The 27,853-nt window shown below is 38.0% G+C and overlaps 3 long non-coding RNA genes across 4 annotated transcripts; 2 read left to right on the top strand and 1 right to left on the bottom strand.

Moving 5' to 3' along the window:
* The first annotated feature begins 678 nt into the window (after nucleotides 1-678).
* Nucleotides 679-9,276, top strand: LOC122194974 (uncharacterized). The gene is made up of 3 exons (XR_006184855.2): nucleotides 679-1,131; nucleotides 8,363-8,825; nucleotides 8,903-9,276. It is a non-coding gene; the product is annotated as an uncharacterized LOC122194974 (long non-coding RNA).
* A 4,651-nt stretch (nucleotides 9,277-13,927) lies between these two features.
* On the bottom strand, nucleotides 13,928-15,751 carry LOC122195067 (uncharacterized). 2 transcript variants are annotated; one of them, XR_008225192.1, is made up of 3 exons: nucleotides 14,675-15,751; nucleotides 14,305-14,451; nucleotides 13,928-14,199 (listed from the first exon to the last, which is right to left on the bottom strand). It is a non-coding gene; the product is annotated as an uncharacterized LOC122195067 (long non-coding RNA). The 2 variants fall into 2 exon arrangements; XR_006185003.2 differs by having other exon boundaries at nucleotides 14,288-14,451; nucleotides 14,675-15,750.
* A 748-nt stretch (nucleotides 15,752-16,499) lies between these two features.
* LOC122195080 (uncharacterized) lies at nucleotides 16,500-17,525 on the top strand. The gene is made up of 2 exons (XR_006185020.2): nucleotides 16,500-17,171; nucleotides 17,248-17,525. It is a non-coding gene; the product is annotated as an uncharacterized LOC122195080 (long non-coding RNA).
* The last annotated feature ends 10,328 nt before the right edge of the window (nucleotides 17,526-27,853 follow it).

The raw sequence follows: 27,853 nt of genomic DNA, 5'->3' as shown, positions 1-27,853 counted from the left end.
TACTAGTTTATTTGTAACAATATGTTAAATTGTTACATAACATTTTTATAAACTAGATTTATTGTATTTTCGCATGAAGGATAATATATTTGAATAAATAAAGTATATAGGCACACGTAGTCCTCCCCCCCCCCCCCCTCTCCCGCGAAATAATTAAAATATTAAAAATGCGCCGTAAGCACTCACCCTTGTGGCGTGAGTTCGAGGTGTTCGGAGTTCGTTTATTTTTGGGAAGCTTGACCTAGGAAACCGCAAAGCCACGTTTCTTGAACTTTGAAATACTTCCGAGACCGTTTCATAACGAATTTAAACTATTGGGGGTTGTTTGATAATTTAATTAACCAAACTATAATTGATTTGGTTAAAATAAATTAAGGGCGGGACTGAAATGGTTTAAATGGAAGTTAAGTTTTGGAATTGGACCTATTTTGTTAAGAAATCTCCATGGGAGGGGCTGTATTGTTTAAAATACACCAAAGTTTTGGGGGAAAGGACTTGTTTTGAATAAAAGGGTTCAGCAGGGGGGTTTAATGTGTTCATCTTGTAAAATCACAATGATTTTGGGCTTTTTGTATAAGGAAATCTCATGGAGGGACTGATTGTGTTTAATGGTCCATACTTAATGAAATTAGGGCTTTTTGTGTCCGTTTCCTTTTGTTGATCGGGCAAAGAAAAGGAACGAACGAAAGCAATGGACGAACACAGCGAGAGGGGATAACACGAAGGCTCGCAGGCGCGATTTCGTCAATCCATCGCGAGAAGGTTCATCTCCGGGGTTTGACGAGGCGAAGAAAGAAGATGGGGAGAAGCAGCGAGGCTGCTTTCACCCTCGTCTGGCTTTGAGATGCGAAGGAGGGAAGGGTCCGATGGGGGTCGGTGAGGTATCGCGTGCAGCAGCTGTGACGAAGACGAGGTCCTCGTAGGTCGTTCGTCGGTGGGAAGAAAAGAGAGCGAGCGAGGCGCGAAAACGGAAAGCGATTTCGGGGTTTTCAGATCGAGGGTTTTGTGTGGCTAAGGGGTTGCGAAGGAAAAGAGAAACAGAAGCAGCGGTGCTGCTGGTGGTCTCTGTGGGTGCAACGAGGGCTGCTCAAGCAGCTGCTCTGCTGCTTTCTTCATTTCCGATGGTTGCAGGTAAGTGGACGGGGCTGCTTCACCCGTTCCCGTGTTCTTTCTTTCTTTTTTTTTTTTTTTTTTTGATAGAAGTCAATGGAGGAACAAAAATGGATTTTTGGGTTTGATCTTTGATAGGAGAAGGAGAAGGAAGAACAATGGAGGTTTGATGTCTCATTGGTTTGACTGATTTCACAAGAACAACACCTCCAATGTAGGCAGGGGCGGAACCCAGAACACAGACATTTGAACTAGGGGGTCCGAATCCAACTTTCAAAATAGACCATATACAAAGTAAAGAATGATAATTACAATAAAAAGAAAAGAAAGACTATAACCATAACAAGTAGTAACTATACCAAATACTAATCATAGTAATCATTAACAAAGAAACTATGACCACTCTTGATCTGTTTAATAAAACCCTATTAGTATAGTAAGAATTTGCTCATTTTCTTTGCTATATCATTATTGTTACGTTTCTGTATAGCACTAAAAAGGCTAACAGGTGATAATAAGAGATTAAGTATAGACAGCCTAAAAAAACATATAAGTACATAGTGCAAAAGCAAGAGTTACTCTGTGTGTGAGAATCTCCAAGCATCAAACCTATTTATTAGCTACTTTCAACATATTCATATGTTAAATAAAGCATGTAGAATGCCCAAATGATGGATCTAACTAAACCAAACTCAACTATTTAATTGAATTGGACTTATGAGCTCATTATTCATCTAGTAACTAAAAAAACACATTTAATCCTGTAATAAAAAAATGCAATGATTATGAACTTTCATTAATTTAAAGTAGAATAGCCTACAAAGGTCTTAAAGGATTCTAATATTTTAATCTTGTAATCATATACTTAGCACATACTTAGCACAGATTATAACTTCCTACGAAGGCATTAAAGCATTTTAATCCTTTAATCAGATATTTAGCTTAAATTAATAGAAGATGATGCTTACCAACCAATATGAATCAAATTCCAATAAACTAAAAGGAACAAAAAATATAATACAGTTACCTCAAAAGATCAATAGCCAACTTTTTCCAACTTTTCAACCGGGAAAAGAGTCTAGGATTACCAAGGAACAATGACCCTAGTTTTATTTGATGATATTTTTTATTGTTGAATCTCAAAATACTCATAACTCATTCTTGTACATATTCAAATCTAAATGTTAAGAGTATGAAATCTGATTTCAAAGCTAAAATTGATGTTAACACTATAAATGCAAATGAATTTGTATCAAAATTGGGTGCAAAACCCTAATAATCTAACTCCAAATACAAGTAAATAGCAATTTTGGAAAAGAAAATAATTAAAAAGGAGACGGAGAAAGAAGCATACGGATTAATTAGGGTAGATTGCCATAAAACATGAGCAATTTAGCAATGTAGTAGTCCACAATTCTGCCACTGGTAATGAATCATTAGAAGAATCGTTGAAGCAAGAGGATTTGAGTATGAATAAGGGCATTGACTCGATGGCGGGAACGTTTTGCATATATTCTTCGAAGGCCCTACTTGGTCTCGTCAATCCCCACAGATAGGAGCCCAAACAACGGGGAGGCCACAACTTCGTCGGCCCTAAGAGATCCGCTTCTACATTCATACTCCTTGAGTATTGTGCTTGGAAGGGTAAAAAGCGGAGGGGCCATGGCCCCTCCTGGCCCCTTAAAGCATCCGCCCCTGAATGGAGGTGTTCTTGACTGCTACGAAACGAAAGGGAAAAAAAGATGAGAGGGAAACAGAAGGTGTGGGGGGCCTGTTCCTGACAAATTCAATCAAGAATTTCTTTGTGTTTAAACGTAGGTAAATTGAAGTAACTTCCAATTTGGTTTGTAACATCCCAAAAACACAGTCTGAAAATTTCGTTTAATTTAGTAATAAAACCATAGTCAATAAACCTCATATAGAAATCATAAGCAATGTATCTTAAAATATTACAACAACTGTCAATTATATCAGAGTATAAACATCCCAAGCTGAACAAATGGTGTGTGCACTGCAATCTTCCCGAGCTCCTCTTTTGAAAGTTGGGTACCTAAAACCTAAACTGAAAACTGTAAGCACGAAGCTTAGTGAGTCTCCCCCAAGCTACCACATACCATATATACTGTGCCCCACCCGGCATCGGACCGAAGTCCGGAATATCTTGGGCCCCGCCTGGCTTCGGACCGAAGTCTGGAATATTTTGGGCCCAGCCCACTACATCGGGTCCCGCCCGGCATCAGACCGAAGTTTGGAATAACTTGGGCCCGACCCACTGCATCGGGCCCCGCCCGACATCAGACCGAAGTCCGGAATAAACTGAACATAGCATAACATATAACATAATCACATATATTGTGTCGGGCTTGCCTGACATGCTAAACATAACAAAACATGCATGAATCACAAAGACATCAAGCATCCATAACTACTTCTCAGGATGGCCTCGACATCGGACCGAAGTCCAGAAAACATAACATATAACATGTAAGCTAAACCACTTCACCGGGCCCCGCCCGGTACTACTAACATCTAAACGGGCCGGCATTGTGGCCTTAGACCCGTTCCTACTGGAAGAGGACTTACCTCACACTGCTGAAGTCCCGTAGACACAATCTCATACTACTAAAGTCCCGCAGACTCAACCCTGGCTGCTGGATGACAGATTCCCGAACTGTTAACACCAAAATAACACCCAATTAATAATTGGGTTCCAACTCATAACCGTAAGTCCATACTTGGGTAAAAGACTACTTTACCCCTGTCTTAGCTTGACTCAGTCCCAAGGCCCAATCCAAAGGCCCAAAGTCCAACTATGGTTCAAAGCCCAACCTTTGGCCCAATTTTCCAAATTGGGCCCAATCCTTCTTATGGGCCTTACCCTAAAGCCCAACTAATTGCTCTAGTCCATTTGATCATTCTTGGATGGCCCAACACAAAGCCCAGGTGAAATTAGGGTTTCACATAAAATGATGATTAGGGTTAAGTGTTTCTTACTTAATCCATTAAGTCCTTTACTCTACTAGATCAATGATATGGAGAAATTGGGCTTAATACACAATCCAATCTCAATAGCCCAAAAGTGGGTCCAATAAGTCTAAGGCCCAATTACCCACAATTAGGGTTTTCTAAACCTTAATTAGGGTTTCTCACCCAAACATGGCCCAATAGGCCCAAAAATAAATCTTTAAGCCCATTAGGGTTTTGCTAGGTCCATTAGGGTTTTGCTTGAGGGGCACCACCCACTACCACCTCGAGTAGTGGTGGTCAATGGCGGCTCACGGCGGCGGCCACCACCTTCCGGTGGTGGTTATCATTATTTTTATTATTAACCAAAGCTAATTACAATTACAATGTTTAATCTAAACATAAACACACACACAGACACACACACACTAACTAACACACCCACACACACAACCATATTATGGTGGTCAGCGGCGGTGCTTGGCGGCAGCCACCATCTCACGGTGGTGGTGATGGCTTTACCTCGTGAAGTCCGATCGAGCAACGGCACAAACAACACATCTTTGCCTGGAATATGAAACAACCACCCGCCTGGTGGCGTATAGCGACGACAGTGTCCCGAGATGGCAGCAACAGTAGCGGATGAGGGCGGCAGAAGGTGGCGGCAGCTACCATTTCCAATGGTGGTGGTGGTTCCTGCCCAAAGAATGCATAAACAACTACACACACAATATATATATACACACACAACCACCTCCTACGGTGGCTGGTGGCGGCAGAAAGCGACGGTAGGGGGCGGCAGCCACCATGTTTGGCTGCCATGGTGGTTGCTTGCGATTTCCGGCAGCTTATTCACATACACACTCGAATGGATGCAGTCCTTCGCCACTCTAATTTGAGTATGCATCAAACACACGCAGTGATACACACTTTGCTGCCACCCTTACGGTGGCAGATGGTAGCCAAAGGACTCAACGAAAGGAAACTGACCGGAGAATGGATGGCAACGAGGCTCTAGAAAATGACGAGAGAGAGGAGAATGCATTACCAGCGGAAGAGATGCAACAGCGACATGAGTTCGCCGGTCTTCACAGCCCCCAACGGCGGTAGCGCATGAGGTTTGGCTCCGAGTTTCGGCCTCTCCCTTCGTCTCCAGCAGCAAATCATGCAGTGGCGGTGCTCAACGGCGTGGCAGCCGGCGACCCTATTTGATCGGAATAGAGAACCATGGAGAGGTAGTGGCGGCTACTTCACTCATGGCGGCTGGAACTTTAGGTTTAGGGTTTGACATGGTGAGGGTGGCGGGTTATATCCCTACCACTTTAAATATTTCGCATAATTACACCTTTAGTCTCTCCAGCTCCGATTTAATTCGAAATAGGTCAATATTTTACCTTTTTAACCCATGCCATGTAAAATCTTTACAATTCAACTCTATATGTTACCATTTAGAGGAGGGAGTTTCGGACTGTCATCAACGTGTTCTGAGTCATTTACGATTCCTCTATGTTTCAATTGAGAGTTGGAATATTCCGAAGTTACGAGTTGTTTGAGAGGAAGATCAATTGTGAGATTCTGAAAGGATGTATTACGGTATCTGAGTATGATTCCATAAGTAGGAGATCAATGGTTGAGTCAAGACATCGTGAGGTTATGTGATGGTGTACCGAGGTATCCGAGTAGGATGCCCTGATTTTCGAATTATTTTGAGATTTGAGTTATGAGATGGTAAGTGGAGTATCAAGTGACTACGGTTCCAGCGGGAGCCCTTCAGCTAATGGTCATCAAATGGGAGTATCCAAGGATGTGAATAGCAGTGAGAAAAAGGGTTGGACACGATGGTTTTCATCAGGAGTGGTGATGCATAACCTGGGTGGGTGTGCGTACCTATCTATGTTGAGTCGTGGAGTATTCGATAGTGAACTCAGTGGGGTGATGACTCGAGGAGGAGATTATGGGGTGATAAGAGGGCGAGTAGATCCGAGTGGGAGTAATCACTTTGGATTATCAGGGGAAAACCATGGAGTGAGCCCATGGCGAATCAGTGAGAGAGAGTGTTGTGATATTGCAGGGAGACATAGTGTTCACCGGTCCGCGAGAGAGTGTTATGATACTGCGGGGAGCCGTAGTATTCGCCGGTCAGCGAGAGAGTATTGTGATACTGCGGGGAGTCGTAGTATCCATGAGTCAGTGAGAGAGTGTCGTAGGCTTGCTGGGAGCCGTAGCCTTCACGAGTTAGTGAGATGGAATTTTATGATATTACAGGGAAACGTATTATTAGCTAGTCAGAGCATGACGCAGAAGAGTTTTTAGGCTTAGGGTAGCCTTATTCTTTGAGTTTCGGAAACCTAGTAATCGGACCAGGTGCGAGACTGGGGTCTCCATAATTGTTGGGAATCGTTATATTCTGAGTTAAGTTGTGGTTATCGCAATCGAAAGGAATTGGAGAAGTGATGCACACGTGGGTTGCGGGTCATGGGTCATGAGTTTAGTGCTCCATTAGGACTAGTGGTTCCAATTCTGTATCGGACCAAACTCTCAAGCTTAAGTTTGGCTTTGGTGGTGTATTGAGTAGGCGAATGAGATTCCAGATTCAGAGAATTCATTTTGAGGGGTATTGTAAGTCATTTGACATCTTAGACCTGAGTGGGTCAGTTCGTTGTATGGGAAGGACCGCGAGACGCATGGAACTAATGAGTAGTAGACGACAGAGGTCGAGGGTGAGGCGATTTCAGTTGGAATTGTAGTATTTGCTTGGGGTAAAGCGAACTTCGTGACTTATGTGTCATAATGGGCCGAGATGGTTATTGTGAGAAGGAAGTCAATGTGTCTTTTTGGGGCATGCAATGGGTAACCTTCGGAGGTACAACTGTGGGGTCGGAACTTGACCTGGTGCTTAGTGTTGAAAGGGATATCTGAGAGGGAGCTGGGGCTTATGATTGTTAGTGTGGATTTAATGAGTGGACTCGACGAGTCAGAGAGCTGACTCGCCGAGTAGGTGCTGGGCAGAGAAACCCTAATTTCCCGGGGTTGGGGCCTATATAAGGGAACTTAGCCCCCATTTCCGCCTCACCAGTTACCCTACACCCCTGAGAGAAAACCCTAATCGCCATTAGAGCTAGAAAGTGAGTGAGGTGCTAAGTTGGTGATTGTGGGTGCATTCTTTGAAGGATAAGTGAAGAGTATTGATGTTGGGGCAAGAGGAGGTTTTGGATCCACAAATTCAGCAGTGTTTGCTTGAGGTATTTATGCTGACTTGCTCATCTTCTAGGGAGATCTTGTTATAGGAGTTTTCTAGGGTTTTTCTTCCATTGCTTAGAGTCATTGAGCCTTTTGGGTATGATTTGAGGTTGAAACCTCAGATCTGAAGATTAGACGGTCTTGAGAGCCCAAAGACCTGAACTTTATTGAGCTAGAGACTAGACTTTGAGCACCTAACCCTTTGTAGGGCTTTGTATTGGCATTTTTGGGCATATATATCATGCATAAGCGTAAAGGTCGAGACTTTACGTGACTTGTGTGCCTTTAAGGACTAGATCTAGAGTCTAGTGTGGTAGATCTTACTTTGTATGTCTGATTAAGAATCAAGTTGAGAAGACACGTCGAGTCCATGAGCTGACTTGATGAATCAGTAAGGGTTTGTCCCAATGTTCATGGCCATGCGATAACTCGGCGAGTTGGGAGTCAACTTGACGAGCTGAGCCAACCTCCACAAGACTTTTGAGGAAAACGAGGGGACACGACGAGTCACATGGGTGCACTCGGTAAGTCAGGTCAAATATGGGATGTTGACTCGAGCTTGACTCATGTTGACTTTAAGGTTTGGTCAACATAAGTAATGGAGACCAGGGAGGGGTAAAATGATCTTTTAACCAAATCAAGAGTTAGAGAGAGAAGAATAACATTTGGATCCTTAGAGTCGAGAATCAAGTGTTAATTGGAGATATTTACCCTATGTGTTAGGCGGTGACTAGTTCGAGATTCGAGTTCGAGGATAATTGCTTGCTAGCTTACGAGGTGAATCTTCTCACTATACTTTACCTAGCGTGGTTCTTATGTGTGACCGGAGGCTCTTATGTGCTTACATTGAGTATCATGTTATCATGTCTTATGTTTTGTGAATCATGTTGTGCATTATATCTTTGTGGGACTGGAGGGTCCCACTGAGACACATTGACCGAAGGGTCTTACAGTTGTATAGCCTCGAGTGGCTAATGAGTTGTGTGTGTGGTATTTTGGGGAACTCACTAAGCTTCGTGCTTACCGTGTAATGTGTTATGTGTTTCAGGTTTTTATCATAATCGCAGCAAGGCGTCGGCTTGATTGTACACACTAGAGAAGGAGCTATATTTTGAGGGTCTTGGATTGTTAACTGAATAATTATGGAGTTATATTTGGTAATTTAAATAAATGGGATTTTTGTAAAAGGCGTTGTGAAAAATTATGTGAATTTAAATGAAAATTTTGTTTGAAAAATTTACGGTGTTACACCAGCGAGGTGTTGCGAGCAACAGTAGTGATGAAGATGAGGTCCTCGTAGGTCGTTCGTTGGTGGGAAGAAATGAGAGAGAGGGAGAGAGGCGAAAAAGGAAAGTGATTCTGGGGTTTCTAGATCGGGGATTTTATGTGGCTAAGGGGTTGCGAAGGAAAAGGGAAACAGAAGCAGCGGTGCTGCTGGTGGTTTCGATGGGTGCAACAAGGGCTGCTTAAGCAGCCCCTCGGGTATTATTTTTTAGTTCTGATGGTTGCAGGTGAGTGGAAGGGGTTGCTTCAATAGTTCTCGTGTTCTTTCTTCTTATTCTTTTTCTTCTTCTTCTTCTTTTTATAGAAATCAATGGAGGAAAAAAAATGGTTTTTGGGTTTGATCTTTGACAAGAGAAGGAGAAGGAAGAAAAATGGAGGTTTGATGTCCCATTGATTTGACTGATTTCACAAGAACAGCACCTCCAATGGAGGTTTTCTTGACTGCTACGAAAACCAAAGGAAACAAAGACGAGAGGGAAATAGAAGGTATGAGGGGACTATTCCTAACAACTTCAATCTATAATTTCTTTTTGTATAAACTTAGGTAAATTGAAATGTGGAAGTAATTTCCAATTTGGCAGTACATTGGTTTTAACTTGTAAGCATTGTATTGATTTAATTTGAATATATTTGGTACTTTGTATATTATTTGGCATTTGAGTGGGTAATTGATGCACATTGTGTTTGAGTGTGTAGTTCGTTGAAGAATGTAAGAAATCTTCTGTTTGATAGCCAAAGACTTGCAAGTAATGATTTGGTTTAATCATCTATACATTTGTGTAATTTATTGGTTTCATTATGTATGTAATGTGTGTATTGATGTATATTTCTAATAGATTTTATATACACTTTAGATTTAATATTGTGTTTGTGTATTTGTTTGATACATTTCAAGACAATAATACATACATAATATTTATACACTCTCCTATTAAAAGTTTTCCATGTATGTTTGTAATATATAAAGAATTTGAGATTTTTATATAATAAGTCTCCAAATTGTCATATATGCTAGTAATTGGTATTTAAAAATGCTATATATATATATATATATATATATATATATATATGTATATATATGTATGTATGTATGTATATGCATATTTGTAGAGTTTTTATGATATTTTAACCATATAATATATACACATTGTGATCATTTAATGTTTATTGATACATAAATTATTGTATGATTTATAAAATTTGTAACAACTTATCTATAGTTGATCACAAGTTATTGGTAGTGACCATAACGAGTCCAAAATGTCGTATTTGGAATATCTGATTTTTGAACTCTAAATTGATGGTAGTTGGATCTTAGGTCGATCTTCAAGTAGTAGCAGGATCCTTGCAGCTAGTCGAACAGGTCATCGATCCTCGGGAGTGGATACCGGTTTTTGATGGTGAGCTTGTCTAACTCTCGATAGTCAATGCACATCCTGAATGATCCATCCTTGTTTTTGACAAATAATATCGGGGTTCCCCATGGAAAGAAGCTTGGCCGTATAAAACCTTTTTCAAGAAGTTCTTGAAGTTGATTGGATAGTTCTTGCATTTCAGATGGAGCCAGACGATAAGGAGATCGTGCGACTAATGTTGCACCTGGAATTAGGTCGATTCGGAATTCAACCTGTTTGACTGGAGGTACTCTATGTAGATCTTCTGTAAATACGTTTGTGTAATCGCACACTTGCGGTATGTATTTGATTTCCTTATCCTTGTCTTGCATATCCACCACGTAGGCCAAGAAAGCGAAACTTCTCTTCTGCAAAGACCTTCTTGCCTTCATGCAAGAGCTGATTCCTAGATTATTTCCTGATTTATCTCTGTAAATCACCAGGGCTTCATTGTTGGGTAAAGGTAGTTGAACGGAATTTTCGTAACATAAAATCACTGCTCGACGAAGTGGCAACCAATCCATTTAGATGATCACATCAAGACATCCAATGGTCATATGCATTAGGTTGACGTGAAAGACATGGTTATTCAGGGTGAGAAGGCAATTAGTGAGTATTTTTATTAGGTGTTTTCGAACTTGTTGATTGCTACTTCTACTGTGTAAGCTTCGTTAAGTTTGCATGATTTATGGTTAATCATGCTTCTAAACTTATGGGAAATAAATCTTCTATCGGCACTAGTATCAAATAATACGGAAACATAAATAGTGTTGATAGGAAACACACTGGTAACCAAAGTTGGTTCCTAGCGAGCATCTCTAGCACCAATCACAAATGCTCTTTATTTAAATCACCCAGATTCTTCAGTTTCAGGTAGTCTTTCTTAAAATGCCCTGGTTGATTGCATTCAAATCAGTTGTGGCTTCCTCCTACAGAAGTGGTTGAGGTTGTATTGTTTATAGTCTTTCTGTAAAACTTAGAGCTGTAAAATCTCAAGTTACAGATGATGCGGACCATCCAATTTCCAACATGGTGGAAATTGCACTTGATACTATGGGGTAACTTCCCAAGGTAGGGCTTTGATGGAGCGTGAGTGTTTGTAATTGCAATATACGCAAACACAGGTTTTGGATTGGGCTTGCAATGCTTGAAGATCCCTTTTAACTTGACGTGGAACTTCCCTTTTATACTCCCATCCTGGTTCTTTTCAGTCTCTTTGTATTTTGGGTTCACCATTCCCGAGCAAAGGTTTGCGAGGGCATTAAATTAGGAGGTGTAAGCAGTCACCTCTAGTCCTCTCATGATAAGGTTCCAAATTATAGAGAGTGATTGATTCCAGAAATCCTACAAATTTTTAAATTATAGAGAGAGAAATGAAATCCTACCGATTTCAAATGATAGAGAGAGAAGTTTGGAGACTACTGAATGATTGATTAGGAACTATGGGTTTCTCTGTTATGACGGTAGCGGAGCTATTCATTATTTTGTTCTTCTTTGGGTTTAGGTAAACTAGGAAAATATGAATGTTATCCTATATTTTTGAGTATTTTTAAAATGTATATGTTGTTTTGTGTTTGATATAAGGCTTCTAAGGTACTAGCTTTCTGTAGTGAATCTTGAGAACATCCTTCAATCTCTAAAACCTTCAACCATTTTAGTCTGTCAAACTCCTTGCTAAAGGTTGGTTGTGTACTCACCCGGCCGTAAATAACATAGGTGTACGTTCCAGATTTATTTATGGTATGGCTTATGTATGCTACTAACCTTAGTCGAAGCATTTGACCTAAAGGGTTGAGCTGGTAGTTTTAGTTGGAGGTATGTTAGAGTTTTATTAAGTGTTCTCATCGCGGGTCAGAGTATATATAACTCTTATATATTATTATTGGTTGGGTTTGTAGTATTACTAATTTTGTTTTGCACTCCAAGACTACCAAGTACAGACGAGGGCCATACAAGAAACACCGGAGGGCGGGACTATTTAGCAATTAAGTCGTTTTGAAATCCAGCAACCCAAGCGAACCTTCAAACCAAATTCTCCATACCGTAAGTAGTCGAGAAGTAGTGTTATTATTAATAATACTTTTATTAGAAGCTAGTTGATATATTTGTATTCCTATTTCGAGGATATGACTTCCCTATAGCCAATTTAGCTCTGATACCAATCTGTCACACCCCCGGTCGAGGCGGCGGAACACGTCGGGTTGTGCGACTAAGTTCATGGATCACAGGTAAACTGAATATATAACACAAGTATAATAATAAACAATATAACATTCGTGTTCCATCTTGATATTTGAATATAAAGTTTTTACACATAATAATAATAAATGAATTTCCTTAACAGATGGGCATATAATACAACATCAAGTAATCTAGGTCACCTACAATCTAATCCATCTTGAATGTATGTTTAGTGATTTCCTAAGAATAAATGTAGTTTTGAGGGTCAACACAAGGTTGGTGAGTGTTACAAGTTTTCTTCTAAGAACAATAATACTTTTAAAAGTGTAAAAAGTATTTTCTTTATAGGTATCACAAAAGTTAAAACAGTGTGTGCAATGAGTCTTTAAAAGCCAAAATATTTTTGTATGAGTAAATCCATACTTAAAACTGTGTTTGTAATGAATCTTTGAATGTCCTTGTAAACCAAATTATATTGTTACATAAGTAATTCCATACTTCAAATAGTTTTGAAATCAACCAAGCCCATGGTTTGTAGTGTGTGTGTGTGTGTGAGAGAGAGAGAGAGAGAAAGAGAGAGCGAGAGAGAGAGAGAGAGAGAGAGAGAGAGAGAGGGAGAGAGAGATTCCAGTTAATGTTTATAGTGAGTCCTATAACCAAGCTATGTGACTGAATATACCCCCTACAACGCTTCATTGGACGTTGTAGTAACAATTGTAGACACTTATCACCCGCTTCGATTGAATAGTCGAGGTTGTAGCAAGCAACCACGGGTGGGGATGTCAACCCCGTATAGATATATACATATGTATCTTGCTCCGAAGATTAACGGTTAGAGTAGTATGCGTATGCTAAGTTTTTAGACTCAGCTAATGAATATATTCTCACTAGAAAGCCCTTAACTAAAAATTATGTGAATAGCTCTCAGCCCTAACTTAATTGTGGTTAAGTCACTAGGCATAACGAATTTCATTGTATAAAGTTTATAAAAGTCGAGTATGCTATGTATGTATGTATGTATGTAAAAGTGTAATGTACTCACCTTTATAAAGATGTATGTTTCAAAGTAAAAAAACATATGTACATGTATAAACTTTATGTATTTAAACATATAAATATACATGAAAAGTAATAGGTTGAATCCTTGAAATACTACAATGTTTTATAACGTGTTTGTTCTATTATACAATGTCGCATAAAAATCATATATTTTTGTATCATGTATCATTTGTTGTGTGGACTAGTTATTTCATGATAAAATAATTATAATACGTATACGAAAAGTTTATAATTGCTTATTTATAACAATATGTTAAATTGTTAAATAACATTTTTATAAACTAGATTTATTGTATTTTCGCATAAAGGATAATATATTTGTATAAAAAAAAGTATATAGGCACATGTACAGCCCCCCCCCCCTCCCCCCCGGCGCGAAATAATTAAAATATTAAAAAGGGGCCGTAAGCACTCACCCTTGAGGCTTGAGTTCGAGTTGTTCGGAGTTCGTTTATTTTTTGCGAAGCTTGAAGTGGGAAACTGCAAAGTCACATTTCTTGAACTTTAAAATACTTTCGGAACTGTTTCGTAACGAATTTAAACTATTGGGGGTTGTTTGGTAATTTGATTAACCAAACTATGACTGATTCGGTTAAAATAAATTAAGGGAGGGACTGCAATGGTTTAAATGGAAGTTAATTTTTGGAACTGGACCGATTTTGTTAAGAAATATCCATGGGAGGGGATCTATTGTTTAAAATACACCAAAGTTTTGTGGGAAAGGACTCATTTTGAATAAAAGGGTTCAGCAGGGGGTTTAATGTGTTCATTGTGTAAAATCACAATGATCTTGGGCTTTTTGTATGTAACATTCGAAAAATTCTTGAAAATTTTAATTTTTTAATAACCACAAAATCATCATTCATTACAAATTGTTTTCAAAATAAGTTTCACATCAAAAATCATAACACAAAACACGAGGAGGTGCACGATCATGCCTTTACCTTCCCGCGATCATCTGAGATACCTGAAAGATAATCAAAAAATGTAAGCCCAAAGCTTAGTGAGTCTTCCCCAAAATACCATCGCAATACATAATCATAACTACCACACACCAACATGTATACAGAACCTTCAGCATGTCTGGCCCGCCATGCCGGGCCTTCAGCCTTTCTGGACCGTTCTCCGGGCCTTCGGTCTGACTGGTCCACCTTGCAGGTCTTCAGCCTATCCGGGCCGCCATGGGTCTGTTGGCCATCAGCACAAAGCAGTACCGCCTCTACCCAACCACGCACATTTCAACATATACATAACTCATAAACACATAATTAATCAACAGACAAGCACAAATCATACAGATTAGTAAGCATAGCATCATCCTATCTACTAGGATTCAGATCTAACTAATCACCATAGTACTTAATCATACGATAATCAGGATAACAATCCAAAGAGGCCGACATTGGTGCCTTCGACCCATATGTACAGTGAGGAAAACTCACCTCACAAGTAGTGCAGAACTGATAAAGCCTGGCTCCGAATCTCAGCCCCCGACTCAATGCCTACAACCATCATGACCAACCCATCAAAATCCCAAAATACCCAAAATGCCCTCCAAAGTCCAACTTGTTCAGTCATGGTCAAATTCAAAGTCAATGGTCAAGGTTAACAGTCCATGTTAACCCAACTCGTCGAGCTCTATAGTACTCAGAAAGTCAGGGAAAACCCTAGCCAACTCGCCTAGTTTTCCCCAGCTTAACAAACACAACTGATTCTTCAATTCTAGGGACTCTAAGGCTCAGATCTAAACTCCAAATGTGTCTAAAAGGATAAAGTTTCCAACTTTATCCTTCGGGGATACTCCAAATGCTCAAGAACCCTTCCATAAGGCTTGAAAACTCAAAGACTTAACCATTAATCACAAAATCCTTGAGATCTGGAACCCAACTTTTCCAGAAGAGATTCAAGCCTCAAAAACGTCCCAAAGCTTGGTGCCTTATAGATATGCATGTCCAATGCATGTCTTGAACCTAAAATGGGTCAAATGGGGAAAATATGATGTAAACTCCATGCATAGCATCAAAGCTTGTCGAAGGACCAGATCTAACCCACTATTAGGCCACCTTGTTGGACTAGTGTCTAAGGCTATAACTATATTTGGTAAGTATTTGACCCGGTTGTGCATGGTCTTTTTGGGTTGCCTTCACCAGAGCAACTTGACAGGATGATTTGTTAAGAGAGAAGAGATATTATTGTTAATATATTATGAGAATAATATATTAAAGGAATAATAATGTTATTTGATTAATATAAGTCATATATTAATTGAGAATTAATTTGGTGATTTAAAGAGGTTAATTGAATAAAGGGGCATAAACTGTCAAATGTGTGATAGTTGTGTTTTGGGCTATGTATCCTTATGGATATAAGGGTGGACGGATTTTAGGGTTAGGAGACTTTAAAATCGTCCAAGCCTAATATCTAGGAGGATCTTGGATTGCTTAGGGCCTAAGTTATTCAATTAGGGTTAAAGGTGAAACCCTAGTAGCTCATAGTATAAATAGATCCCTTGGGTGAGGGAAATCGGCACTCATGCAAAGCAAGAAACCCTAGAGCCGATTTCTCACCCTCGTCTCTCTCTCTCTCTCTCTCTCTCTCAAGATCATTGTCTTGCTAGTTGGTGTTTTTAAGTCATTAGAGGAGTGACAATTATGACTCTAAGCTCCAAGAAGCAAAAGTATCAAGCAAGTAATCCAAGGTATTGTTCTAGATCCGAATTCATATGATTAGATTCAATTGTTTACATTAGATCTAGTATTGTAAGTCTTGGATACAATGCATGTTCAATTAGAGAAACCTAGATCCAAGCATTAGGGTTTGCATGTGCACATAGGAAAGTTCTTATGGCTCAAACCCATCACACCTTGGAAATTCATAAAGTTTCAAACTTTATGAATTCTATCCATTGCAACATCCAAGAATAAGTAGATAATGGGACCAAACTCAAGATCTAGCTACATAGATAGATAAAAATCGGATCTTGAATACTTACAAAGGTCCAAAATATTGCCAAACTGAAGATGAGAGCATAACTTGCTAGATCCTTGCCTCCTTCTCTAAATCTTCTCCTTCTTTTTCTCTAAAATGCTACACTAACTCACAATATGAAATGGAATGAAGAATTTGCTTCACAAGGCCGATAATAGGGTTTGGAGGCTGATAAAAGATCGGCCTCAAGGACTTAAGGAGGTTATATAGGGTGCAAACCCTAAAATTTAGGGCTTCTCATCTAGCTGCCAACTCGTCGAGTTGGTCCAAAAAGATATGCGGCCCAAAACCTTCCAACACGTCGAGTTGACACAATCAACTCACCGAGTTCCACAGTAAACTTTCTTAATAAAGAATAAATCTCATACCTAGAAACCAGGATGTTACATTGTATAAGGAAATCACATAGAGGGATTGATTGTGTTTAATGGTCCATACTTAATGAAATTAGGGCTTTTTGTGCCTGTTTCTTATTGTTGATCGGGGAAAGAAAAGTAACGAACTAAAGCAATGGAAGAACACAACAATACGGGAAAACACGAAGGCTCGCAGGCACGATTTCGCCGATCGATCATGAGAAGGTTCTTCTCTGGGGTTTGACGAGGCGAAGAGAGAAGATGGGGAGAAGCAGCGAGGCTGCTTGCATCCTCGTCTGGCTATGAGATGTGAAGGATGGAAGGGTCCAATGGAGGTCCGATGAGGTGTCGTAAGCAGCAACATTGACGAAGACGAGGTCCTCGTAGGTCGTTCGTTGGTGGGAAGAAAAGAGAGATAGAGCAAGGGGCCAAAAGGGAAAGCGGTTTCAGGATTTTCAGATCGAGTGTTTTTTGTGGCTAAGGGGTTACGAAGGAAAAGAGAAACAAAAGGTGGTGATGTTGGTGGTTTCGGTGGGTGCAACGAAGGCTGCTCAAGCAACTCCTCGGCTGCTTTCTTCTGTTATGATGGTTGCAGGTAAGTGGACAGGGCCGCTTCAGCAGTTCTCGTGTTCTTTCTTCTTCTTCTTCTTCTTCTTCTTCTTCTTTTATAGAAATCAATGGAGGAACAAAAATGGATTTTTGGGTTTGATTTTTGATAGGAGAAGGAGAAGGAAGAACAATGGAGGTTTGATGTCTCATTGGTTTAACTGATTTCACAAGAACAACACCTCCAATGGAGGTGTTCTTGACTACTACAAAAACGAAAGGTAAAAAACGAGAGGGAAACAAAAGGTGTGAGGGGCCTGTTCCTGACAACTTCAATAAAGAATTTCTTTGTGTTTAAACTTAAGTAAATTGAAGTTTGGAAGTAACTTCCAATTTGGTTGTACTTTGGTTTTAACTTGTAAGCATTGTATTGATTTAATTTGAATATATATATATATATATATATATATATATATATATATATATATATATATATATATATATATATATATATATATATATATATATATGGTACTTTGTATTTGTTTTGGAATTTGCGTGTGTAATTGATGCACTTTGTGTTTGAGATGTAGTTGTTTCAAGCAAGAATGTAAGAAATCTTATATTTGATAGCCAAAGACTTGCAAGTAATGCTTTGGTTTAATCATTCATACATTTGTGTAATGTATTGGTTTCATTATGTATGTAATGTGTATGTATTGATGTATATTTCTAATAGATTTTATATACACTTTTAGATTTAATAATATTGTGTGTGTATTTATTTGAGACATTTTAAGGCAATAATACATACATAATATTTATACACTCTCTTATTAAAAGTTTTTCATGTATGTTTGTAATATATATATATATATATATATATATATATATATATATATATATATATATATATATATATAAAGAATTCAAGATTTGTATGTAATAAGTGCCCAAATTATCATATATGCTAGTAATTGAATGTAATAACTAATAAGTGTCCAAATTGTCATATATATATATATATATATATATATATATATATATATATATATATATATATATATATATATATATATATATATATATATATATATATATATTTTGTGTTGTTACCATGTTTTAACAATATAATATATACACATTGTGATCATTCAACGTTTATTGATACATAATTTATTGGCTGATTTATAAAATCTATATCAACTTATTTATTGTTGATCACAAGTTATGGGTTAAGTATCAATATAAATGGTTATACATGAAAATAAAAATATAATGTTATCTCTATCGTTAAAACTCACATTTGCTGGATTGGATAATAATATATTATTTCTATAATATATTGTCAATAATTGAAATCATATCGAAATCCATAGTTTAAGGTTTCACGATTTACTAATTCAAAATCTCTTATTCTTTTACTTTCATAAATAATTTTGATAAAAGTATTTTGATTATAAAATTAATATTAGACTATAGCATGAACCCAAAAAACGTTGTCAAAAAATTTTAATATGAGGTGTACAAGTCCCTTAACGAATAGAAACGATTTTGACAGTTCTAAGAAAACCTGAATTATACTTATTTTAGATTCTTAAAACGGTCGTATCTTTTTCATACGAACTCCGTTTTTGACGTTCTTTATATTTTCGGAAATAGGTAAACACATACTACAAGACTAGAGTGATTGTTTTTCTCACAACATCTTAATACGAAATCTCAGTTTTTCTGACGCGTTCTTAGGGTTGCAATTTGAGTTGTTTAATTTGTTTGCCAGATTACATATTTAGAAGTAAGATACCAGCTGGTATCTTATAATAGTTGAAATGAACTCATTTATTTCACATAAGATGCACTAAAACTCAATGAGTCAAATTACCAAGGGGTTTACTATGAACTTGACCGTTCACAATCTTTGACCTAAATTCTAGGATGTCACACAAAAGACTAGTGGAACTTTGTCACTAAGAACTATTAAGTTGTCAAGAAGAGTGCAGTGACTTGGGAACAATTCATTGAGAAGTTGAAGGTATAGTATGTTCCACAAGTAGAGATGGAGCAACTCGCTCATGAATATTTGTCACTCAAACAGACCAAAGAATCGGTGAATGAGATCACCAAGATGTTGTGACAACCCGAAGTTTAACCCGTTGCCGTAACCGTTTCCGTTAATAAGGATTATTTTTATTTAAAAAATTTTCCGTTTTCTTTTGAGCAATTTAATTTTTATTCTGACTTCTAGTGTCGGAAAACATTAGAAAAATGTTAAAATATTCATTTAGAAAAATTTTAGTTCCGACCAAGTTGCGTTACGGCAAAATTTATCGGGTACGACCAAAAGCTCTGTGTAACGTCACTATCGGGTAGAATTCCACCGGGCCATAAACTCAACCCTTATATAAGGGATTGAGTGACATCATTTTGAAGCTTTTTCTCTCTCTCTCTCTAAACACTTTCTCTCACTACTCTCTCTCTAGAACTCGAGTTTGATCCCAAAACCCCCCTTCCAAGCTTCAATTTGGTAAGCAATCTATCCTAACCTGTAGTTTGACTTGATTTACATACAAATTCGTGTTTGAATCACCCAAAACATCAAGAAACATGTGTTTATAGTCTAAGAATCCTCCCAAAACCGTAAACACCCCTAATGAGGGTTTTGAAGCTCCAAAACCCCTCCAAACCACTTCTAGTGTTTAGATTCGACTTAGAAACTTGCATGCATGAGCTTAGGACCCCAAAATCATGTCATTTGAGGTATGGACATGATTTTATGGCCCAAGAACATGCTTGGACTGTAAAACCACATTCATGGACCATAAACTCCTTTTAAAGTGTCAAAATTCCCCTAAACACCTCCAAATGCTTCCATGCGAGTGTAGAACCTTATAATCCTTCATGTGATGCACCAAATCATATGTAAATGGGTCAAACTTGATTTTACGGCCCAAGAACATTCTTGGACCGTAAACCCATCTTCTTAGACCATAAACACCTCCAAAAGGTGTTTAAGTGCCCCTAACACCTTGTATGTCTTGTATGTTGGACTAGAATCACATGTGATTGACTTATAACCACCAAAACGCATGATTTATGGGCAAACATGAGTTTACGGCCATAAAATCATGTGTTTAAGGTAGTAAACTCCCCAAGAACATCTTCATAGACCGTAAACACTTATCCAAGGTCATTTCGAGTCCCGATCACTTCCTAAGCCATGGAATCAACCCTAGAACCTTCCCGTGTGCATTGTATGACCATTTGGCATCCACGAACCCACCATCCATGAGTTTACAGCCATAAACTCTTGTGGATATGGTCAATGGGTCGTAAACTCCCCTAAGGGTTTACTCTTGAAGAGTAAACTCCTTATCTAGGCCCTACACATCTTTAGATACTACCCGGGTCACTCCAAACACTTGAAATGAAGTGTTTCCGTGACTAGAAGTGTATATCCTCAACTAATTAGTAGTTCAAAGTCTAATTAGATACAAATGTGTATCTTTTCATATTACATAGGAACCTCGCACGCGTTCAAGCCCCGAACTGACGTTTAGGATCCAAACCGACGCGTTCCTCAACCGGTGAGTTCATACCCTTACTCTTTTTCAATGTTTTTCAAATGTTTTCAGGGGGAATACAAGCAAAAGTATAAGGAAATATTGTACTTAAACTTATTTGCAGCTCAAATGTTTCATTTTATGTATGCTTTTAATATCGAAAATCGTGTTAACCAATGGTTCGAATTGAAGAGTAAACTGTTAGACTAAATGCAGATCTCTTTAAAAAGTGTTATAAACTATATTACATTTTGCAAAAGAAATCATACTAATCATAAACTAAGATTAATACGAATGCGAATACGAAGACGATTACAAATGTGAATGCAAATACGAATACGAATAGGAGCAAGAATAAGAATACGAATACGAATGTGAATACGAATACGAAAACTAAAACGAATACGAATACGAATAGGAGTAGTAATAAGTATACAAATACGAATGCGAATACGAATGCGAATACGAATACGAATACGAATATGTATACGAATACGAATGCGAATACGAATGCGAATACGAATGCGAATACGAATACGAATACGAATACGAATATGAATAAGAATAAGTATAGGAATACGAATACAAATACGAAAGCACGCCTCTGGATGACGCCAAGACTTCGAATATACAGTTAGTGTACGCCTTGGGTGTCACCAGAGTTTCGAAAATAATTCGAAAGTACGCCTCTGTACATCGACTGAGTTTCGAAAACATACGCCTTTGGATGTCGACAGAGTTTCGAAGATACATCTAATGTACTCTTTTGGAAATCACCAGAACATCGAATATACTGTTAATGTACATTTCTGAGTGTATCCAAATATTAGAAAATACAACTAAGTATAGTAGATAATCGACATTCGAATGTAGGGTAAACAAGATATCAGAATACCTAACTAATACAATAAGTATGGTAGTTACTAGTACATCGAAATCTAAACTAAGAACTAACCACAACACTTAGGAAAATATGGGATTTTCCTGGAATAACATAACAACTCGTAAACGAATGATGTAACGAATGGATAACTAAACTATTAGGAAAATATGGGATTTTCCTGGGATAACATAACAACTCGTAATCGAATTGGTAACGAATGATAACTAAACCGTTTTTATATAAGAAAATATGGGATTTTCTTGGATAACAACTTTTTCAGGAAACAAAAGGAAACTCATTCTTTTCAAAACCAAACCGCTTATGAACTCACCAGCTTTATGCTGATTTTCAAACTGCTTGTATTCTCAGGTCAGCATTAGACAGGTACACCGCAATGCTTTTGGCGAAGACGGAGTGCGTAGAAGACACGTATTTACTTTTGTTCATATGATATGTATATGTATAACTTTTGTAACTCTTTGTTTTCAAACAATGTAAATATTACTATGTAATGTAATGTTTTGTGTTTACTATGCTTACTATGTACATTGGTTGCGATATTCATGACGTCCTCCGCCCCAGAACGTTTCCGCCTCTGGTTTCGGGGTGTGACAGATGTTTACCGAGAAGCCTTATTTTACCCATAATATGCCTCATCGAATCTAATGTAGATGTGTCGATAATTAAGTATGATCAAGACTAATATCAGGGAGTTCGTATCAAACAATTGATACAAGATATATGTAGAAATGCAAGAGCATGCCAAGAGAAGAGAAATTTAGTTGGAGACTAAACGAAAGGAAAAGAGGCAGACTCTTGCTTCATCTTAGCCAATAACCAAGAAATTCAAGCCCGACGAATCACGATATGAAGGATAGAGAGGTATTCGATGTAACAAGTGCGGGAAGTCACAAAAAGGAGCTTGTCGTGCTTTGATATTCTTCAAGTGCTGCAAGGAAGAACATTACAGCTGATACTGTAAGCTAGAAGAATAAAGAGTGTGTATATGTTTCCACTACAACCAGATAGGTCACATCAAGGCCAATTGTCCTCTTCTGAATCCTAAAGGCACAATGCAAGCTCCATCACCTGGAACTTTAAAGATAACCAATGGACAACAGGTAAGAGTTAAAGCTCCAAGGGCCAAAGGGAGAGCCTTTCAACTCGTGGTAGAGGAAGCAACGGAAGCACCAGAAGTCATGGTTGGTTTTTCTTCTGATCAAGGAAAATCCCCAGCTTGAATATGATCGCATCAGAGAGATTAATAGTGATTTTAGACTTTATCTAAAACCCTATGTAATAAATATATGATGATAAAGTTATAATAAAGATGGAATGTTAAGTTTATGTTGTTGTTAGCGTTAAGATTGTATTTCAAGACAACATTGTGTTTGTCACGATCTTATCCTGTTTTGGTCGTGTTATGTGAATATCACTTGCATTAGGCACAAGTAATAGTACTAAAAATGGGAACATTGGATATGAAAAATATAAGTTTCTTCAAAGTCAAAAGAAGCTACAGATTGCACACACAAAGCTAGTTTAGGATTTGATCAGTGAAAAGTAGCGATAAATAATAGGTCAAACCCAAGTGGGGGAGAACCGACCCATAATACGAAAGTGCGTAGAGAAGTTCGACTTTTGGTCTCTACATCGAGGACCAGGAAGGTTCAGCACAAGTAGATAAAATTTCTTCATTTTAGGTTTAATTGTTCAAGGGAAAAGAATAAGGAATTCTTCTGCTAAGATTACTCATAGGCTATGAGCTTCTTTATTCTCAAGGAAAGGTTGGTCTTTCCTCCAAAGAGTCTGATAGATTTAGGAATTAACCAAATTCCTGGGTGTGGCTCAGATAGTCAAGAGAACTCGATAGGTTTGTACCCTCAAGAATATGAGATTTATCTTGGCAGTATTGGGCTGCTAGATAAGGAATTCAATAGGTTACGTAGTCTCCAATAGATAACATCAAGATTCAACCTTGCAGATACCTCATCGGCTTAAAGAATGTTGTTAATGCATAAAAAGTGAACCTCTAGCAATCCGAGCCAAATCAGATTCGAAGTCAACTTCAGTCTGAGATGTGAAGATGTTCCGAAACTTATCCTATGCCGAAATGAAGTCGTTTCCGAGATTAGTATTTTGATGTGATTGAGTATGTACAAGCATTTAATGCTTTTTGTCTTTTGTTGATGGAACAGTTCTTAGGACCAAATTAGTAAATCTTTTATGTGTCAAAATTGTCAAACACTTAGTATTATCTAGTCCTTAGAATGTTCTCTCGGTTTGTACTGTGTCTCTCCTTTACTATTTGAGGAGTTGATGTTTCATCTATTATGAACCAAGAAAAGCAATTAATCAAATTATTCTCTTCACATCAATTTTAAACTCTCTTGTAAGTCAAATCTCTTTCACTTACATTCTGCTTGTACTTCAATTGTCTTTACTTTGTTCATACTCATTTTACTTTACTTAGATATTTTGTTGAATATCATCTTCAAGTTTTGCCTGGTTTACCAGACTTGACTGGACCAACTTATTAGAAGCAAAAATTGATCTTAAAAGTTAATTCAAGGTTTAAGTTTCCAAACCTTGTCCGCGCATAGAATCTTGTTGTAAAAATAAAGAGATCCATTATGATCAAGGAAGGATGATGACAAGAGCAATCTGGCATCGAAATCCATGGCCAGTAGCTGGATAGTGTCACCACATATCGTGAGCGGGTATGTGAACGAATTGTGCGAACAATAGTTGTACCTTGATATAGGAAAATAGTTAGAGCCTTGCAAGAAAGTTATTGGAGACTAGTGCTCATTATAATCTAGCATTATAATCTAGTATAATAGAAGATAGGCAATCCATATAATGAGTTCGTCACCAATATTAGAGTATTGGTTCCAGAGTTTTCAATCCAATAACCCGTTAAAGTAATTTTGGTTAAAATTCAGGATGTAAGAACACCTGAACTAGGTAGAGAAACCACTGGAAATCTAGATTCGTGTGTTCTTTAAGGGTATACTGTAGAAAGTTGTCGAAGAACACAAAGTAACGACGATATACCAAAAGCGTTTTAGAGGCATGTTCTATAAAATGGATTCCATTAAGAGATCGTTTCCCTAGTTAGTCGCTTTATAACGAGTCGAATGTATCGACATTTCACTTCTAAAAGCAGCCGTTAATCATCGCGTGTAATTTTTAGAAGTCCAGACTGACGAGTTTCCAGTTTTGGAATACTTCGCGAAAAGATCGGAGTACATCTACGGTAAAAAGTGAAGTTCTACAAGAAATATTGTAACATCCGGACATCCAGGTATATTATTTGTTATCAATTTATTTATCTCTTGAGCTACTCGACGAGTCGGTGCCCCAACTCGTCGAGTAGAGTCGCGTTGTGTCACGTGGGTTTATTGACCTACTCGACGAGTCGGTGCCCCAACTCGTCGAGTAGAGTCGCGTTGTGTCACGTGGGTTTATTGACCTACTCGACGAGTCCGAGGAGCCGAATCGCCGAGTAGGTGTTGGGATGAGAAACCCCTAATCCTCGGGTTTGGGGCCTATTTAAAGGCACTTATAGCCTCATTTGCGGCTACCTTTCCTTAAGAGTAAACCCTAAACGACCTTTAAGCTTAGAGAGAGAGAGTGCTTTGCTAATTGTGAGTGTTTGGTGCATCTTGTGAAGAGAATAGAAGATTTCCAAGACAAGGGACAAGAGGGTGCTGCTAGATCTGAGGTTGTTTCACTTCAAAGCTTCTGGGAAAGGTATAAAGCTTGCACCTTTCTCATTATTTTGTATAGATCTCATGATTTTGTGAATCTAGGGATTTTCCACCCAAATATGAGGATCTTGAGTGTTTCATGCTCATTGAGAAGGTTGAACTTCATATCTGGACCATGTAAGGTCCCTAGAGTCCAAAGTCCCTGCTTTATCCAACCATAATAGTGATCTTGAGTGAAAAACCCTTTTAGGTTATTTTTGGCAAGCTCAAAATTCCATGCATGAACGTAAAGTCTATGACATTACGTGATTGATGAGCCTTAGGAGTGTAGATCCTGAGTCTGGGGAGGTTCTCTGCCTTGAAAACGACTGAATGAGAAATGAGTCTAAATGGACTCGCCGAGTCAAGGAGTCGACTTGACGAGTCGGATGGGGTTGTCCCGATGGTTTTGATCGTGCAGCAACTCGGCGAGTTGAGCCAGACTTTTGAGTGATTCTGTGGATGGCGAGCAGACTCGTCGAGTCCCATAAGTGCACTCGATGAGTAGGGTCAACATGGACTGTTGACTCGAGTTTGACTTCTGTTGACTTGGGGTTTGGTCAACCTTGTCTTTGGGAAACCATGGAGGGGCAAAATAGTATTTTTCCCACTTCAAGAGAGAAAGGGAGATAACTTAGTAAAATGTGTAATTTAAAGAGTTAATTAGATATAATTATCTTATGTGATTAGGAGGAGGCTAGACTTGGTGATTCGTGTGCGAGAGTATTCATTCACTTAGCTTACTTAAGAGGTGAGTCTTCTCACTATACTTACCAACAGTGGTATCCTTATGTGATTGAGTTTTCTTATGTGTTTATCTGTTGATTGTAATATTCTGCTTTATGTCTTTGTGATTATTGTTGAATATTGTTGTTATGAGTTTACTAAGTTGGGACCGGAGAGTTCTACTAAGACACATTGACCGGAGGGTCATATTGAGTTATGGCCTAGAGTGGCTAATGAGCTATGTATGGTATTTTGGGGAACTTACTAAGCTTTATGTTTACCATGTTATGTGTTATGTGTTTCAGGTACTTCTCAAGATCACGGGAAGGCGCCGGCTTGATTGTACACATGCATCGGAGATTGTTTTATGATTTAGGGGGATCCTGGAGTTTTTATATACTGATTTCTTTTGAACACGAGTTTTGGTGAATTGACATTGTGGCATTTTATGGTTATTTATTAAAATCAATGTGTTTTGAAATTTAAAAATTTGGTTAAAAATTTACGTCGTTACAAATACTGATGCGGAAACCATGGTTGGATCATAAGTTGATCTTGACAACTCATATAAGATGATGTCTAGGTGCGCTAGGAGTAGGATTTCGGGGGAAAAAATCTTTGTAAGTGGGGGAGAGTTGTAACACTTGGTTTTCACGTTCCAATAAAATTCAATATTAACTATTGTTTATAAGTTCAAATTATAAATATATTACTTTTTGGCCAAACTAATCATTATAATCGCGTAGAAAATGTCAATACGGTTTCTGTAGATATATCAAAAACTTAAATCCAACTTGATATGAAGAAGTTATGCTTCTTCGAAGTTTCGCGATTAAACCGACACGACTCTGCGGATCATAAAAAGTGATATTTAGATCAATTGCTTATTAGCCTAAGTAATCTAAATGAAAGTCATATTAATTATAAAACTGAGAGCATGCTTATAGAGAACGCCTAAATTTGACTTCGCATGAGGAAGTTATGATTTTTAGAAGTTTCAGCGTAGCAATGTACAACATAGAAACCGAAATTAATGTCGATCGAATGTTAGAAAAAAATATCTAAACAAGAATTGAAGATTTTTTCGATATGATTTCGTCAATATAAGAGATAGTGGAGAATGGATATCATATGAGAAAGTTATGATTTTTATACGGACTTTAACAATCTAATTCTATAAAAACATAAATTTAAATATAAAGTGAGAATTAACCAACAAAGTCTAAATGAAATTTGTAGATCTCATTGATAGCTATGTGTGAATATAAATGAAATTTGTGACCTTGTTATAGATAAAGTTGGAAATTTTATCCATGTAAACCTCATATTGATTTAGATCTGAAGGTTGGAGATTGGACTTAATAGATTGAGTTGAAAAAGATGCACTTTTGGTCCCTTTGAGACTTAAAGACTAGATCTTGTTTGTTAGGGCCATTCTAATGGATAGAGTTGGAAACTTTATCCATTCCGGATATTATGAACCATAAAAATGTGATCTTGGTCCTTATATCCCTTCCATGCAATATTTGAGATGTCTTAATGGATTAATAAGTCAGGCTTTTAGCTTTTGGACCTTCCCTAGCCATGGAAAGTCATAAAGGTGGAAACTTTATGACTTAAGACAATGTTTTGAGGCTAGATCTAAGTTTGGGTGAAAAGTCCTTAAGGGATTAAGTGCTTAATGAAGGAGTGGGATCAGGCTGTTTACGTTAGGCGTACGTTGAGTACATTGGGCGTACTTCACCGCCTTAAACTTTGACTTTTGTTGACTCCCGTTGACCGTTGACTTTTTGACCCATTTTGGCCTTGG

Source organism: Lactuca sativa, chromosome 7 (genome assembly GCF_002870075.4).
Source record: "Lactuca sativa cultivar Salinas chromosome 7, Lsat_Salinas_v11, whole genome shotgun sequence".
NCBI lineage: Eukaryota > Viridiplantae > Streptophyta > Magnoliopsida > Asterales > Asteraceae > Lactuca > Lactuca sativa.
Note: the sequence above shows the minus strand (reverse complement) of the source record. Positions and strands in the feature narration are given on the sequence as shown.